Here is a 16,134-nt window from a genome sequence, read left to right as displayed (position 1 = left end):
ATGCCAGATCCATGACACAAATAATCAAACCTATCCCTCAGTTATTGTACTAAAACATGAAAATATATTGAATGCATCTTAATAGAACCTAATTTAAGATTTTATAAGTTTAAATCTGACGTGAGTATCTAATGAAATAATTTCAAAGACCGTTGAGACACATTTATTGTTTGCATGCAGGACTTGAAAAGAAAATGTCTCCCATCAGTATTTTGGGGATACCCCATGTTTCTCTTAAACCCTTCAGTCACTGTGTACACCTCACACTGTAGTTACATTGTACTATAATATTCATTTTCTAATATCTCCTACTTAAAAAGATTATGTACTCAGAATGAGTTTTTTCCATCAAAATTCATATATTGTGGCTGAACAGGTTATAGTAACAAATCAGTCTCAGCGTAAGATACAACAGCATTCGCTCAGGTCACAACAGCTTTGTGCTCATCCAGTTTTCTGGCCCTTGTTGTTCTCTGCTGATAAATGATCTCCAAGTAGTATCAGTCCACCCTCAGTTTTTTTTTTTTATTTATTTATTTTTTTATAAATTATATATTTTCCTGCTTTGCACTAATTTGGTCACCATCTATTATAAACTACTATGAAGAATCAACTTCCTTCATAGACATGTATTGGCATCGCGTGAGTTTGAAATAACAGTAACAGCTGAAGAGATTTTAGGTTGCACATGTTAGGACAGCAGGGGCTGTGCAATGAGTGTGCTATATCAAAATATAATTAAGAACTGCACAATATCAAATCATTATTCCCCAAAACACAAGTTATTACTGGAAAGCACTGTTCACTTGATGTGAATATAGGCTTTAACAGAAATTAAATTAATAAATCTGTGGGCAGTGGTGAGGAGGCCAAGGAGGTCAGCAGAGCACAGCTGTCACATTAGAGGCATGGCTTTATGTATGTATGCATGGACAGGAAAACCCAGCTCCTGCTTGCAGCATCCCTGTGGTCAAGCAACAGATTTTCAGCCTAACCTATTTGAGTCCATACACCACATTTGGTGCCAATACAATCAACTGATCTACAGGGCTTAACAAATTTATTAGACCACCTGTCAAAGAAATCTGTCAACCTTGTTTAAAACTAAAAATTATATAAATAACTGAATTCATGTTCTTATACCCCAAGTTTGAGCCGACTCACTGAACTTCTCTGAGAAGTCAGAAATCAATCAAGCACAATATTCAACCATTAAAACTAATTTTTCTGTTCGGGAATGCGTGTAATTGGAATGTATATAATTTGACCTGTTAATCAAAAATTAATGTGCTTTATTGTTTGTTTTTGTTTTTTTCAGCTTTTTAAAAAAAAAAAAAACAACTAAATTTGAAAATTCATGGATAACAGTAATTATATTTTTGCATTAAAATATCATTTTAGTGCACCTGTGGCATTAAGCTTACACTGGGCAATGGTCTTTGTTAAGCATTGTAGCTATGATCTCACTTCCTGCTTGCTGGATTGGCTCCTTATTTATATTGGCTGCAATAGGTGGGTGCTTTTGAAAATCTAAAATCCATCTGACACTTTTTGTGAGACTGTCTGACAGTCATCTGTCCCAGTTCTAGTCACGATGGAGAAAAAAGGTGGCCTGTAAAAATGTTTAAACTTACTCAGCAAATCAAACATCAGCGAGCATCATAAGGCGCTTTGAATCTGGCTTAATCCAAAAGTGATTCAAAGGTTTTACACAAAAACATAGCTGCAGTTTGACCCACGGTGGCGCTAGAGTGCTCTTGGCACAGACATGAAACTTGAAGCAGCTTCCTGTTCTCCAGTTGCAGATGAAACAAATGTGTACTATTAGAAAGGGTAGAAAATTATTTGATCTGCACATGTGATGCAATGCATAGAGGTCACATGAATTGAAACCCGGCAGTGTTTAACACTTTATTTGTACATAATGTTGCCAGGGCAGCACGGAGCACCTTAGAACAAACATGGAACAGTGTGTTCATTCACATAAACAACAGTTTCTTTTTCTGCTACCTTGTTCTTTTTTTCCATTTAAATTCCAGGATCTAAAAATGGCACACACACACAGTGCGGCCTGCTATTTTTAGAATCCTGTAAAAGAACAAGATGGTTGCAGAGGAGCTGAAGTGTATGCACAGACGCCTATAAATACAAGCACAACACACAAGAGGGTAAATTTGCAGCTGTACATTTGCTGCCCTTCGGATTCGGTACCACTGAGGACAAATGAGCTGCTGCATTGCTAATGCATGTTGTTTATTGTTAGCACCCCTCGGTCTATTCCGGTGCAGATGAACTCATTCTCCTCTGTGTTTTGGAATGTTTCTCAATGAATAATTGACTGGAGTGGTATTTTTGACCATCCCTGTCTTGGGTGCAGTATATAAATAGTTCATGTGCAGCAAAGCGTGAGTGTATTTGTCAGGGGCGTTAGGCCTGGGAGTAGGAGCCCTGTTATGTAATAGGCATGTGAGTTGGCACACCACAGAGACACTGCATTGAATGGGTGTGTGTGATGCTCTGTTCCCATTGAGTGTTTTCAGAGTGATAGTATACTCACTGGGAGTCCTTTGTCAAGTTTGCTGCAGCTGAGACAGCTAATTTTGTTATTGCATTTTGGTAAACATGAACTCGTGTACACTGTGATGTTTAAACAATGCACTTTGTTTCGTGCATATGCGCTTATGCATTATAAATTAGTATTAGCTCAATTATCCATGTTAGATATTGATTTGACTTTTTCACAGTGTCCACACTGAACTCGTGTCCATGACTTTTACTGATGTAGTTGAGCTGCATTACACAGACACTATAATAACATCCAGCTGTGGTGTTTACACCATCTACTGAGCGTGTGGCACCAACCGGGGAATCTTCTGCCAGCTGCATGTCCAGAAAGGCTGATCTTCTAATAATGGAGAAAAATAAACTGTTTTGTGCAACACTGTCTTCTTAAAGATGACATTTTTACTGCTGTATCTCTGAAAGTTAATATTCAGGATATTTCTTGCAACTATCTGTCTATATGCCACCCAAATTCTCTTCTATACAGATGCAAAAAAGAGTCACTTGGGGTTGAGAAACACTGGAACAAGTGAGCAATGTTCTAAGCTTCTAATTTGTTCTGATGCAAAACTTTTTGATGCCACGCTGAAATTTTTTATCGCAGCTGATGGTATGTGGTTATATTTAGCTCACCACTGCTGAATATAGTAACAGTGAATGGATGTTGCTGTAAGATATTACATAATAATAGTGAGTTTCCTACATGGACATGAAAGGAGATGACTGTTTTTAAAGGCACAGCGATGACGAGGGGATCAAGATTCCAACACGCAAGGGAAGAATGCCGTTTTATCTGGACATCTGCGGGACTGTTGTCCGTTGTGTGCACTGATTTCAAACAGGGTTTGAAACATACAATCATTTTTATTTCATGTATAGATTCAGCAGTTTAATTGCATTTTTTAAAGAAAAACGGTATATAACCATACAATTGGAATATAAAAATACTTGGATAAACAGACGTGTTACATACACTAGCAAGTATTTTTTTCAACATGTTAAGTGGACAGTATGCTTGCTTTGATACAGGAAGCACATAGAGTAAACACACCATAGTAAAAACAGGCCCATTTCTAACCATTTAAAAAAAAACAAACTTGTAAATCAGCTTTGTGATCAAATGCAGTGGAATGGCTTAAACAAAGAGTTTTGACAACACTGCATACATTTCCATTAGCCCTGTGATTGGACTGGCCACCTGTCCAGGGTGTTCCATGCCTTTCACCCGGTGATACCTGAATGACCCATGAATGCATAAACAATTAATAAATTGAATAGATGGATGCATACATTTCCAGTGCTATGTAGATGATACCCAGCTATATTTGTCTATGAACCCAGATGACACAAATCAATGAGTTAAGCTACAGGGATGTCTCATAAACATAAAGTCCTGGATGATGTGAAAGTTTTTGCTTCTAAATTCAGGTAAAACTAAGGCCATTGTAAAAATCTCTGAAATATAATATCTAACCAAATACTTACTGTGGATGGCATTTAGTACTACTGTGAGGATACCTGAGTCAATTTTGATCAGGATGTGTCCTTCAAGCCACATGTTGAATAAATATGTATGGGACAGCTTTCTTTATGTGCACATTATTGCTAAAATTAGAAACTTCAGAGTGATGCTGAAAAACTAGTCCATGCATTGTAGGCTAGACTATTACAATTCCCTATTATCAGACAATTCCCTGAAAAGCCTTCATCTAAAAATTCTGATTGATTACTTGTGGTTCCTAGAGTTCCTAAAAGTAGAATGGGAGGCAGAACATTCAACTATCAGATGTCTTGTTTGTGGGATTAGCTCCCAGTTTGGTTTCAGGATGCAGAAAACGTCTCTGCTTTTATGATTAGGCTTCAAAGTTTCTGTTTTGAAAATGCCTATGGTTAGGGCTGGATCCAGTGACCATGTGTGCATTGCATCATAGGACACTTTCCATTGTGCACAGAGCATTTCTTCTCCACTCACCTCTTTTCATTCCTGATGCAGTTCAATGCACCTACTGCGTGTCATTTGTGATGTCAGATGCTGATGTTGGATGAAAAGGCCTGGCTCGCAGTCTCCACTCTAATTCATCCCAAAGGTGTTCTGTCAGGTTGAGGTCAGGACTCTGTGCAGGCCAGTCAAGTTCTTCCACAAACTGGCTCATCCATGTCTTTATGGTCCCTGCTTTGTGCACTGGTGTGCAGTCATGTTGGAAGGAGCCATCCCCAAACTGTTCCCACAACGTTGGGAGCATCAAGTTATCCAAAATGTCTTGGTATGTTGAAGCATTAAGAGTTCCATTCACTGGAACTAAGGGGCCAAGCCCAACTCCTGAAAAATAACCCCACAACATGAGTGTTTTGGTTACTTTGGCTATTGTAGTGCTGCAACTAACTACACGTATTAAGAATTGATTACATTTTTATCAGTTGCTTTAATTATAATTTTTCTCACTGATTAATTTTTTAGTCTAAAAATAACTTTTAAAAATGAGAAAAAAATGTCATTGTAGTTTTCCTGTCTGTGTGAATGGTAATGAACGGTAAGAGTTTTGGGGGTTTTTTTCCCAAAAAAATGTTTAATCAATTATCAAATTGGTTTCCAATACATTTTCTTTTAGTCAAATAACCCTCATTTCTGTGTATTAAAATAGACATTTTCTGCAGCCCAGCTAGAGGCTATAGTCTGAATTTCCCACCCTGCATGCTTTGATACCATGGACAGCTCCTGAGAAACCTCAGCACAGTCTTTCCTCTGCATGCTGCTGTACTCCTACAGATCTGCTCATCCAGTTGGCCAAACAAAAACAAAGGGAGAAGGAAAACCATTGAAAAGGTGGCTGCACGCTTTTAGATCAGGTTCGGTTTATGAATTTACACCAAAACTGCCCTACAGACCTAGCATTGTTGATATTGCCCTTTTTTGCAGATTTGAGCAGGTTGTGGCCTATCCCACATAGAGCCAAGAGTTTTATTCAAATCACGATTAAAGCAGAAATATTTGCAGTGAGATGGTGTTATTGCCAGGTTGAGACTAGCATGTTTTTGGAGTTTATCAGAGTTTTCACCTCAATCAGAAGGTTGTATAATTTAAGTCAGGTTTGATTTCTGTCTTCTGATTTGTCCCTGATGCAAATGCATTTATGACGTGGGTTCTGGGAATTGGGATTCTCCTGGTGCTTCTCAGTTCTCCCTCAGGACAGTTTTCTGGAACTGTTTTCAGATAATAGTTTAGGTTCTGGATTAAAAATGCTGAAACCTTTGTCTTTGCATTAATGTTACTTTGCATAAATACCTTGTACCCATGACCACAGTGCCAATGCAGAGTTAGCTCTGTGTTTCTGGTGGTTTGAGAACTGAACATTACTGAAAATGGGGGTAATTTTTGTTGACAGAACATCATGGCAGACAGAAATTAAAAGCTGCAAACCCACTGACTTCAGTGATTCTTTGTGTCCACATTTATTTATTTTTTTCTTTTGCCACCATCTTTTTTTTTGTTTTTGTTTTTTTTTTTGCATAAATGCATGAAACTGTTTCTAGATTGGGCAGCTATCTGGAAAAAGAAATATGCTATGAGACTGAATTAGATTTTTTCCTAGTTGAGAGTCTTTTTCTCGTCTTGATATTCCAATAAAACCCATCCGTCTATTTTCTTAAGCAAAGGGCATGTCCAAGCTGTGATACTGCAAGAGGACAGTCCACAGGGCTAACAGGGAAGTGGCAAACACACCATCTCACCTTAGAATCAACAGTGAACCTAACAAGCACCTCTTGGACGGTGGGTGGAAATCCACTCAGAGACAGGTAGAACATGCAAGCTCCACACATTACAGGAACCTTCTTGCTTTAAGGCAAGAGCATGCCACCCTCTAAAAACAATCAAACAATATTTTTATATTTTTATCCATCTTGGCTCATGCAACTAATGAAGTTTAATCGTGTGAACATTGTATGCCCAAAACACCTTCTGTTTCTGCTCCACTGCTCAATAGTTTTTCTTCTTGAAAATTTCCACCAGGAGCTTGATGGAAAATGATTCCCAAAGGAATGTAGTTGAAGTGACTCTGCAAGATCCCCAGTCTTTGAACAATCTTATAGTCTGTGACTAAGCACTCTGACTTATGACCTGTTGTCTCAACATTTGAGAGGATTATAGTCTTCGAGTGTATGGCAAGCATTAGCCTACATCAGAAGCTTTAGGTATTCAAATAGAAGAACTAGCCTGGCATCAATGCTCTGGAATCAAGGACACACTTTTCATTGTGTTGAAATTTCTTAAAGCAAATCAGTGCAGCAAAACATGATAGTGTTAAACTCCTCATTTAGTGCCATAATCCAGAAACACTGGACAAAATAAACAAAAAGCAGTGCATGGATACCAGATGATGGGCGATAACTTATCATCTCTGTGTACCAGATCATCAACAGCTACCTTAGAATATTTTGTGGTATGAAGATTTAATTTACAACTACATACACAGGATCACAGCTTAATAAATAGTGTACTTGTGAGAAGTTGGAGCTGATCTGTCTTTGATGGTCTTCTTTGAATGAGTTGTGTGATTACAGATTAAAAACAGGACAGAATGACTTGTTATGATATTAGAAACCTTAAAGTTTTTTGAGTCTGATCTTTTTTTTTTTGCCTTCCACCCCCAAGAGTATCACTCAATTTCACACAGATGCCTTGGGTTAGTCTCAATTATGTATTGAATAGCTTTTAGTTCTTAGCCATCACATTTGCATATAAAAAGTAAAATTGCTAACAATAATAATAATAACAATTGTTTTAATCACAACATGCATAGGCAGAAAATGGAAGGAAAGCTAAATCATTTGTAAGTGAAATGCCATAAAAATCCTACAGGTTGCAGCTTTAATGAATGAGACGCTGCTTCATTCTTAAAGAGATAAATTGATAACGAGAAAAGGCCCCATCTAATAATTTGATGAGTGCCTTTAAAAAAAAAAAAAAACGATATTTGTCCAAAGAAACCAGATCTCGTCCGCTTTTCCTCCTGCAAGCTGACCCGTGTTTATATTTTGCCTCCCGTACAGTAGTAAGCTACCTTGAGCAGAGAAACCCGCAGCGCCAGGCATGTTGAGTATGGGAGTTAAAAATAGCATCATCGGTCGGCCAAGCGCCGCTCCGTTACTACGCGTTTCAGCATTCTGCCCTGTGCAGTGGGAATCTGCAGGACTCAGACCGCGGCAGCAGCAGCCTTGCACCTTGTGTGTGTGTGTGTGTGTGTGTGTGTGTGTGTGTGTGTGTGTGTGTGTGTGTCTAGGCCAGCTCCGCATCATCACACTGAGGGCCACTTGTGGTTCTGCTGAAAGGGTAAAACCAACCTAGAGTCGTTCTAACCACCTTTACAGGCCTTTAGGTTTGAAATACTGTATGAGCCGGTTCATCTGACGGTTGGTGTTGTCTCAAGTTGACCAGCTCATGTTTTGGGCTACTCACAGTTTTATTCTCGTGCAGCAGGCTTGTGCTCCCAATGACACGACAGAGAGATCTGACAGCTAGAAAGCTGTGGCCTCTCCAGCATCCGTCGGTATTTCACACTCTCAGATGTTTCGCCGGACCTTCGTTGGTCTTTAGACTCATCGTAGGCAATGGAGGCTCCTGCTTCCACCTTCAAAGTGGGAGATTCTCCACCTGACGTCAATGCCGAGTGACTGACGCAGCCCACAGGAGAAGGAAGTCTGCTTTATTATTCCATTTGTTTTGGCGTTAAATATAAAGCGGGCTGCATAAAAATAAGATCATGTGCTATAGCTGTAGCCTGGCTTGTTGGAGCATTTTTTAACCGCGTTATTTTATAGTCACATTTCATAGGCCGGGGGCGTCTGTGCGCGTGTGTTGGGGTGGTGGTAGATTGGGTGGGGTGGGGTGCGGTGGCGGGGGGGCACCGTGCTTCCAACAGCAAAACCATGAATTAAACAAACAAACAAAAAAAGGCAACCAAAATTCTGTTTTCTTTCATCATTCAGTTGAAATCCGGCGGTGCCCCCCCCAATTATTTTTCTTTTCTTTCTTTTTTTCCACAGTGTATATTAGGGAAGACATGGCGTGCACGCGCGCGTGCAATGCAATAAGGAGCGAGAAGCGGGAGCTCGCGCGCGCGCCAGTTCTCAAACAGCCCGCACGCGCTCGAAATTCCTCCAAGGAACCTCTGCGAGCTTTTCTTTTTTCATCACGCGCGAGCTAAAAATAGAAACGGGGTTGGATCGTGATCCAGAAATAGATAGGGGGCATCACTCCTATAAAAGGCACACCATTCAAGAGTACAGTGAAGAAGCGGAAAGCACAGAGCACATTTTATGGTTAAAAAAGAAAAAAGAAAGAAAAAAGAAAAGAAAAAGCGGCGTTTTTTTTGCTTCTCTTTTTGAGCCACTTTTTCGTGTTTATAAAGGAGGCTCCGCTGCTACAATGGTGAGTTGTGGATACCTTTCTTTACCTGCATCTGAGTCTTTTCTGTCTTTAATGCTTTGCTATGAAAACCGATGCTTTTATTCGCAGCGCTGTGAAAGATAGGGCAGCTGCAAATGTTTGAAAAACGCCGTGTCATGAGTGTTTTGTGTGGATTTCTGCTATTTTTGCCGCATGCTTGAAGGGATGTCAAAGCAGTCCGCGTTTGCGGCTACGCGGGGATCACCCTCAGTTACGCTTAAAAAGGGTGGATGCGTCTTTTGTTGGTCTACTCTTGTTAATATTGTCGTTATTGCTCTTATTACTGGTACTTCGTGACATTAATCTCAAACCTTTTACAGTCGACCGTGATGATTTTAGTGTGTGGGGAGCTGTCCCCTTGCTGTGGTGCTGAAGTGTTTTAAGACTGGCTTCGCTCTTTTACACTAAGTTGTAGCCTATGCACTACATTTCACAGTGGGCTTTGGGGGTGATTTCTTCTCCGTGCTTGTGTTTGATTGCAGTGCAAAGCTATATTATGGTCTCGCATCCCCTCCACCCCCTTACTTACGCTGCAGGGTGAGCAGCTCAAGCAGCTATCCGCCTCACATACTCAAATATAGCGCAACCTTTACAATTTGATCCTTCTTTGCAGATTTTCCCCCTTCTGTGCATGATGAGTCTCGAGTCGTGACTGCTAAAAGTGAGTAAGGCGCGTGCTGCGTCAGTGGCGTCTGGCTCCGGTGCGCTCGAGACAGATGGGGGGAATCGTGACCGGCTGGGAGAGGCGTCCACGAATGAGCGGCTGGACGGCCCAATGAAAACGGAGCGAGGGTGGGGCCCCTGCTTCGGCAGCTGGAAGTCTGGAGCCAAATTAACCCTTTGCAAATAAAGAAAACTTTATTATTAATGGAACTCGGAGGGAGAGGGGGGGGGCGCAGCATCACTGAAAGGAGTCCACCAGTGCCATCAGTTCACGACGTTTTCTCGCGGTTTTTCAACTGATGCGTTGGATTTTTCGTATGTAGTGTCACACTAATGTCCGTAGTGAACCTTGGTGGGGGGGGGGGGGGGGGGGGGGGAGCCGGGGAGGGGTGGGGGTGGGGGGTGATCATGAAACTGTCAGGTGCTTTGGCCTCCTGCTTAGGTGCTCCTTTCCTTTGCGTCGCTATTGGTCGATGACGACTTGTCCTGTCCAATGAGCTCGCTGCCATCCTCTGCTGCGCGTTAAAGTCTATAACGGCAATGAGATGCCGCCTCTCTTCATCGCCGCTCTTTTTAATAACAAGGATGCGTGTTGTCGCAAAGCTGTACCAATCCAGTGAATTTCAGTTCAATTTTGGTAGGTACATCTTCGGCTGGAAGTCATCTAAACGTGTAAACATGTGCAGAATCGCCCTAATGAGCAAGATTTCCTTTTTCTCTCTTTCTGAAATCTAAAAACACTTTGAGGATGAAGATCCCGAGGATTCGTGGACTGGAGATTTTCTTTTCTTTCTTTTTTCCCCCCCTTTTTTTCCTGAAGCTGTTGCAATTGTCCGTCACGAATCTTTTTGCGGTCTGGGCTTGCTGTGCATACATGAATCTGGGAAGCCCTTACCCCAAAAAGCATTTGTGGAGGATCCAAACATCGTTCATGTTGTTGAGACTGAGAAGTCACACTCCTGCTGTTGCTGCTGCTGCTGTCAGGCTCTGTGGTGTGTTAGAAGAACGAGATTTGGGATCACAGAGTGTACGAGTGTGACCCATACTTTCAACACACACACACACACACACACACACACACACACACACACACACACACACACACACACACACACACACAGCGTGCACAGTTGTAACAGGGTGTTGTTACACATTTCATTTAGGTTAAAAGAAACAACATATGAATCTCTTGTATCTCCTGATTTGATGCAGCATTGAGTGAACAGAGAGAAGGAGAATACAACAATAACGAGTGCTGCACCTCAGAACCCACCATCCAAACTCACACACTGCATAATTATGCACAATTTTTGTTTCTATTGTGATATAAATAAACACGTTATCATCTACTAATTGTTTTCTACTGATTATTCAGGTATTCTGCATGAACATTACATCACCATCATAATGCATTTCCTTCTTATCATATTCTTATATTTGCAAGAGTCTTGATGTCTCCTAAAACCATGTGTGATCCTCATTGAAATGAGACAAACAAAAGCTGTCTAATCTGATAGCACAAAAGCAAATTTTGTGTCTTTATCAAACACACTGAGTTTTTGTTGTCTTTGCCAAAAGTTACTTAGGATCTCGTGATTAAGATAATAAGATGAGATTTGGAGTGTGGGTTATAGAGATGTTCCTCCCTATGAAAAATACATACAAATTCTGTTTACTTATAAAATATATCTTCTCAAGAAAAAATGGGCTGGTGTGAAATATTCCTCAAGCAATGTTCACAAGTCATTAGAAATAGAATTACAGTGACCCATACATAAAGGTTACAAAAGCAGTTCGAAAGATCTGAGTACTTCTTAGGCCAAAATAAAACAAATCCAAGGAAATTCAGGATTAGTGCTACTCTCTGTAAGGCCTCAGCCTGTGGTCTTAAAGAAAAAGAGGATTTAAATGAACACAGCATCGTAAACACCTGCACCTTGCACCTTAAGTTTGTTAAAGACCACCTGGATTTTCCATGACAACAATGCACAGTGGTACGTTTGGAGGAAAAAGAAAAAAAAGTCACTGCACACAAAACAGCAAAACCTCCTCCAACCTCATACTAGTCACTGAATTCAAATTTAGAAGTTGACTTTCTTTTTCCCAGCCTGTGCTGTGAGATATTGCTCAGTGCATTCTATGAAGACATAAAAAGCACAGCTAAACATCTGGCACATCAGCCGAATATTGGACAGACACATGTCAGGAAGAAGGAATTAAACGAGTTGTGGGGAATCCTGTTAGTAATTAATATGTGAAAGACATTTTTCAATATTCCTTCAGCTGGAAAAGTCACGTAAATCTGGCACCTTAAATAAAATTTCTGGGGTTGTGAGGTGTACGCATAAGATGACAAACATGAAAATCAGAGATGTCTGATGTGTGCGTAGTTTCTCATTTTATTTAGTTTTTGTGCTTGTTAAATACATCTTTTCTCTATTTCTTGCATGTGCTTCAGTGAACTAAATTGGCTCCTATAAACTGCATCATGGTGCACTTCCCATGATGCACTGAGGATTTCTTTTTCCACTCCTGATGCATTTGGCTTTTTATAATTACAGCTCACAGTGCGTGCATATTCATACCAGCATTGCTTTGTGTGCTTCAACTCCTTTGTATCTGCACTTTTTTCTTTTTTACTCCTCACATGCACCCGTACACCAGTTTCAAGTCTGTTTTGCTTTGGCACAAACTAAGAAAGAAAAATGTCTTTATTATGGCATTAATGTTGCTTCTGCCCACTAATGTTATTATTATTATCATTATTTTGCTTTTTTTTTGTGTGCGTTCTGGTTTGAACTCGTAGGTTCTTCACGTCACAGACGTTACAATGAGACACAGCAGCAGTGACCAAACCACAGTGAGGTCAGCAGGTGGAATCAAGTGAGGGAATCTGTAAAATGGTATAGTTTTTCAATTTTATTTTGCAAAATCTGCTTGCAAGATGCTTGAGATGTGAGTATGTAACCCTCACTTTCGACACATGCACGCACAGACACACATGCACGCTCCATTTACGTTACATCTTCCTCTTTTTATTCCCTCCTCACATTCCTCTTTTGTTCTCTGTCTATTATTGTGGATCATTCCATGAAGGGAATGAATTTTGTCTAAGCAAACTTTCCTTTACTCTCCTTTTTTTAAATACTGGGCTATTGCCGGGTTGCATAGCTGTATTTCTTCAATAAAGAAAAACTTGTTTGGGTGAAGCCAAATCACACCCAGCTCCCCCACCCTATTCACAAGGGGCATGTTTAACATGTTGACTATCAAATATTCATAACTTGCCAAATCACAGTGCTCCGCACACCTGAGCCTTCTGATTATTGCACAGTTTTGTGATGATTGTGGTGGTTCTTTGGTTGCATGACCTTTGCTTAACTGTCACTGACATAATTTCAAACCTGCTTCGATCAGGGCTGAAACAAAGCGTGGATCCTGAGGTCACACACAGGCTGAAGAGCAGGTAGCAAACCCTTCTCCCTCAGCTCCAGTCCAGCAGTCCCGCATCTCATGAAGTCAAAAGCTCCCGGTCTGGAAGAATATGCCCAGCCCTATCACCCTTCCCCTTCAGGGCATCTCTTAAATCAGCTTACCTGCTTACAGAAAAAGTAATCACAGCTACAAAAATTACACACATTAGTCAGAAGGCAGTATGTTGCCATTGTATATTTATGGAGGTTTGGGAATAGCACGGTGACAGACCAGAAATACTGAAAAAAAGGGGGTGTCTGCAGTGAAGGTCAACCAGATTTTTTTTTTTAAAAAGTCTTTAACAAACAAAATTCATAGTTGTTTTTATTGGAAAATGTACAGAAATGTAGATTAAGGAGGTCATGATGCTGTGTGTGTGTGTGTTTCTTTCTTTTTCTGCAGGGCTGCGTTGCATGCATCATTGTTGACTGTATTGGACTGCAAACGGGAAAGTGATTTGTAATTTTAAAGGTCTTAAACACTTTTACATCAAACTCCACAAGAGAGAATGCATGAAAATGATGTTTTTAAATGTATTGAGAGATGCCATGTTTTATATTTTTTGGTTTTGTTTTGTATGACTTTTTCTGCTTTGACATAAAATCCTTGTTCATTTATGTGAGCAGACAATGAAATTTTCATCATCAGTTAATGTGCATCTGTGCTGTAGTGTTAGCTTTGCAGACGTAAGATGACGTGTGTGTACGCCTGAATTTGAGACAATACAATTATTTGCAAACTGCACTGTGGTGTGAGGAAAATGTGCAAAGTGTCCTATAGCACCCTGAGATTTAAATGATTACCTAGTTGAGATATTACATATACACTGTTATGCAAATGCCAGACATGTGTGTTTGGCTCCTGCTTTTGTGTATCAGGCAGACAGGTTTCAGATAAGCTCAACAAGAATGACGCAGAAACCTTAGTTGTACAGTTTGTAGTGAAACACTGAACACTGGTTAAATTAAAAAAAATATTAAATGAGGGTTTCCTGTTGAGGTACAATAAATCAGATACACACTCACTGGTAAACAAATGAATTCAAATATGAGCTCACTTAAATATGTAACATTTATCTCAGCTGTAAATTTGCTCCTCAGTAACAGATTTCTGTTCTTTTTTTTTCTCTTTTCTCAGTCTGACAACAGGTAAGACAGACAAGACACAAACGGCATGGAGTTAAACTGTATCCAGTTATTAGTGTAAGGTGCGTGTGTATGTGTGTGTGTGTGTGTGTGTTTTCATTTGTTTACAGTCCTGTTTTCTTCTTCATGATTCTTGCTTTGCCATTTGATTCACTTCTTTTTAAATTAATTTTACATTTCAGCTCAATCTGTCTTCCTTTCTTTCTTTTTCTTTTTCAGATGTTTAAAAAGTGAGTGATATGCAAAACTTAAATAATAATTTCATTTTCTCATGTGCTCTGATTATAAACTGCATTCCAGTGTATGATATGCCATTAACTGTGTGTATTTTTTTCTTCTAAATAAAGTGACAATTTTCACTATTTATGCAGCAACATGGATTTTTAATAAAAGCACTGTGAAATCCTGTATCGTGTGTCCTTATTGAGTTTGCATGTTTGATATTAGGAGATATCACAGAAGCTTTGGTAGTGACGTGTTATAGAGAATTAGGAATTTATGCACCATTGTGATGTTTTGCTGTAAAGACGCACATGGAACTACACAATAATAAAAGCCTGTGAACATGATGTATTGTGAGTATGTGTGTGTGTGTGTGTGTGTGTGTGTGTAAAAGAGTGTGTGAGGGCATATATATATATACATGTGCAAGCTGAATCTGACAGATGTAAAGAAGATACACAATAAAATCTGTATGTATGTCCCATAAAATTCACAATAAATTAAAATAAAGATTTGTAACAGTTGCTGAAAGGATGTAATGTTTTGTTTGTGTGCGTGCGTGCATGCCTGTGTGTTTTCTGCAATAACTGCACGGACTCTCAAAGTGCACAGATACAAATTTCATCAGCTTGTCCCACTTTAAAAAAAAAAATCAAAAATAACAAAAGCAATGACATCACAATAAGGAGCTGTCTCTCAACATGCACCATTAAATCACTACAGTTCAGCATATTCAAAGAAGTCTGAATGCGTTTGATACAAATATTTTACCCATCAGATACATTAAAAAAAATTAAATCTGCTTTCCCAGGAGTCAGATATATTTCTTGATTATTTATCAATGCTGCAGTTTTGACTCCCACTTTTTTTTTTTTAACTCAGCTCATTCACACTATCAGACCAACAGCACCATCAGACTCATGGTCACTATCAGCTGCTTGTCCACTGTACGTCCAGGATGCTCCGTTAATCCAACTTTCATTCAGAATCCTCTGAAAGCTCAAAGCATTCAAAGGAATCTGAATGAAAGTTAGATTAACGGATTCCTGTTTACAGTTGCTGCAGTTCTATTTTTAGATGCAATGCTCTTATGTAACGCTCACACTCACATTATGGACCACTGATGTCTGCTCCACTTGGCTGAATTGTGTGCTCCGTACGTGTGTGTCTGTATATTAAGTTTGCTTCAATTACATTTTCTCATGTCTTGTCTCATGAAACAAAGGGGGACTTACAATAAAAATAATAATAACAACAACAGAAAACAAAAGCAGATTTAAGACTAAAGATCCATCACTAGTGGAGTTGTGAACAGACATCTTTTAAATTAAAACACAGGAAACTGCAGGTGGTTTATTTTGTAGATGGTTTATTGCTTACACCTCCATCTGGGACCCTAAAAAAAGTTCCTACAAAATCAAAACAATTCTTGCAAATATGTAAGCCCTACTCTTCATGACATATTTCCATTTAAAACAGTAAAACACAGACCAAAGCAAGGGTAATGATAAAATGTAAGCATTTTTATAAAATCAGACAGGAAAAAGAATACACATGGGCTGTAAAATTGAAATGGGCATTTAATATTGCATTTTAAATCTACTATTTCAAAAAAAAATATGA

General features: G+C 39.5%; 1 long non-coding RNA gene across 4 annotated transcripts; it reads left to right on the top strand.

The window, feature by feature from the left end:
- The first annotated feature begins 8,828 nt into the window (after nucleotides 1-8,828).
- On the top strand, nucleotides 8,829-14,791 carry LOC115776785 (uncharacterized). Of its 4 annotated transcripts, XR_004019504.1 has the most exons (5): nucleotides 8,829-8,989; nucleotides 12,477-12,573; nucleotides 13,088-13,281; nucleotides 14,282-14,351; nucleotides 14,509-14,791. It is a non-coding gene; the product is annotated as an uncharacterized LOC115776785 (long non-coding RNA). The 4 variants fall into 4 exon arrangements; XR_004019505.1 differs by lacking the exons at nucleotides 8,829-8,989; nucleotides 12,477-12,573 and adding an exon at nucleotides 13,547-13,615 and having other exon boundaries at nucleotides 12,650-13,281; nucleotides 14,282-14,346; XR_004019503.1 differs by lacking the exons at nucleotides 8,829-8,989; nucleotides 12,477-12,573 and adding an exon at nucleotides 13,547-13,615 and having other exon boundaries at nucleotides 12,650-13,281.
- Nucleotides 14,792-16,134: the final 1,343 nt, after the last annotated feature.

This window comes from Archocentrus centrarchus, chromosome 3 (assembly GCF_007364275.1).
Source record: "Archocentrus centrarchus isolate MPI-CPG fArcCen1 chromosome 3, fArcCen1, whole genome shotgun sequence".
Taxonomy (NCBI): domain Eukaryota; kingdom Metazoa; phylum Chordata; class Actinopteri; order Cichliformes; family Cichlidae; genus Archocentrus; species Archocentrus centrarchus.
Note: the sequence above shows the minus strand (reverse complement) of the source record. Positions and strands in the feature narration are given on the sequence as shown.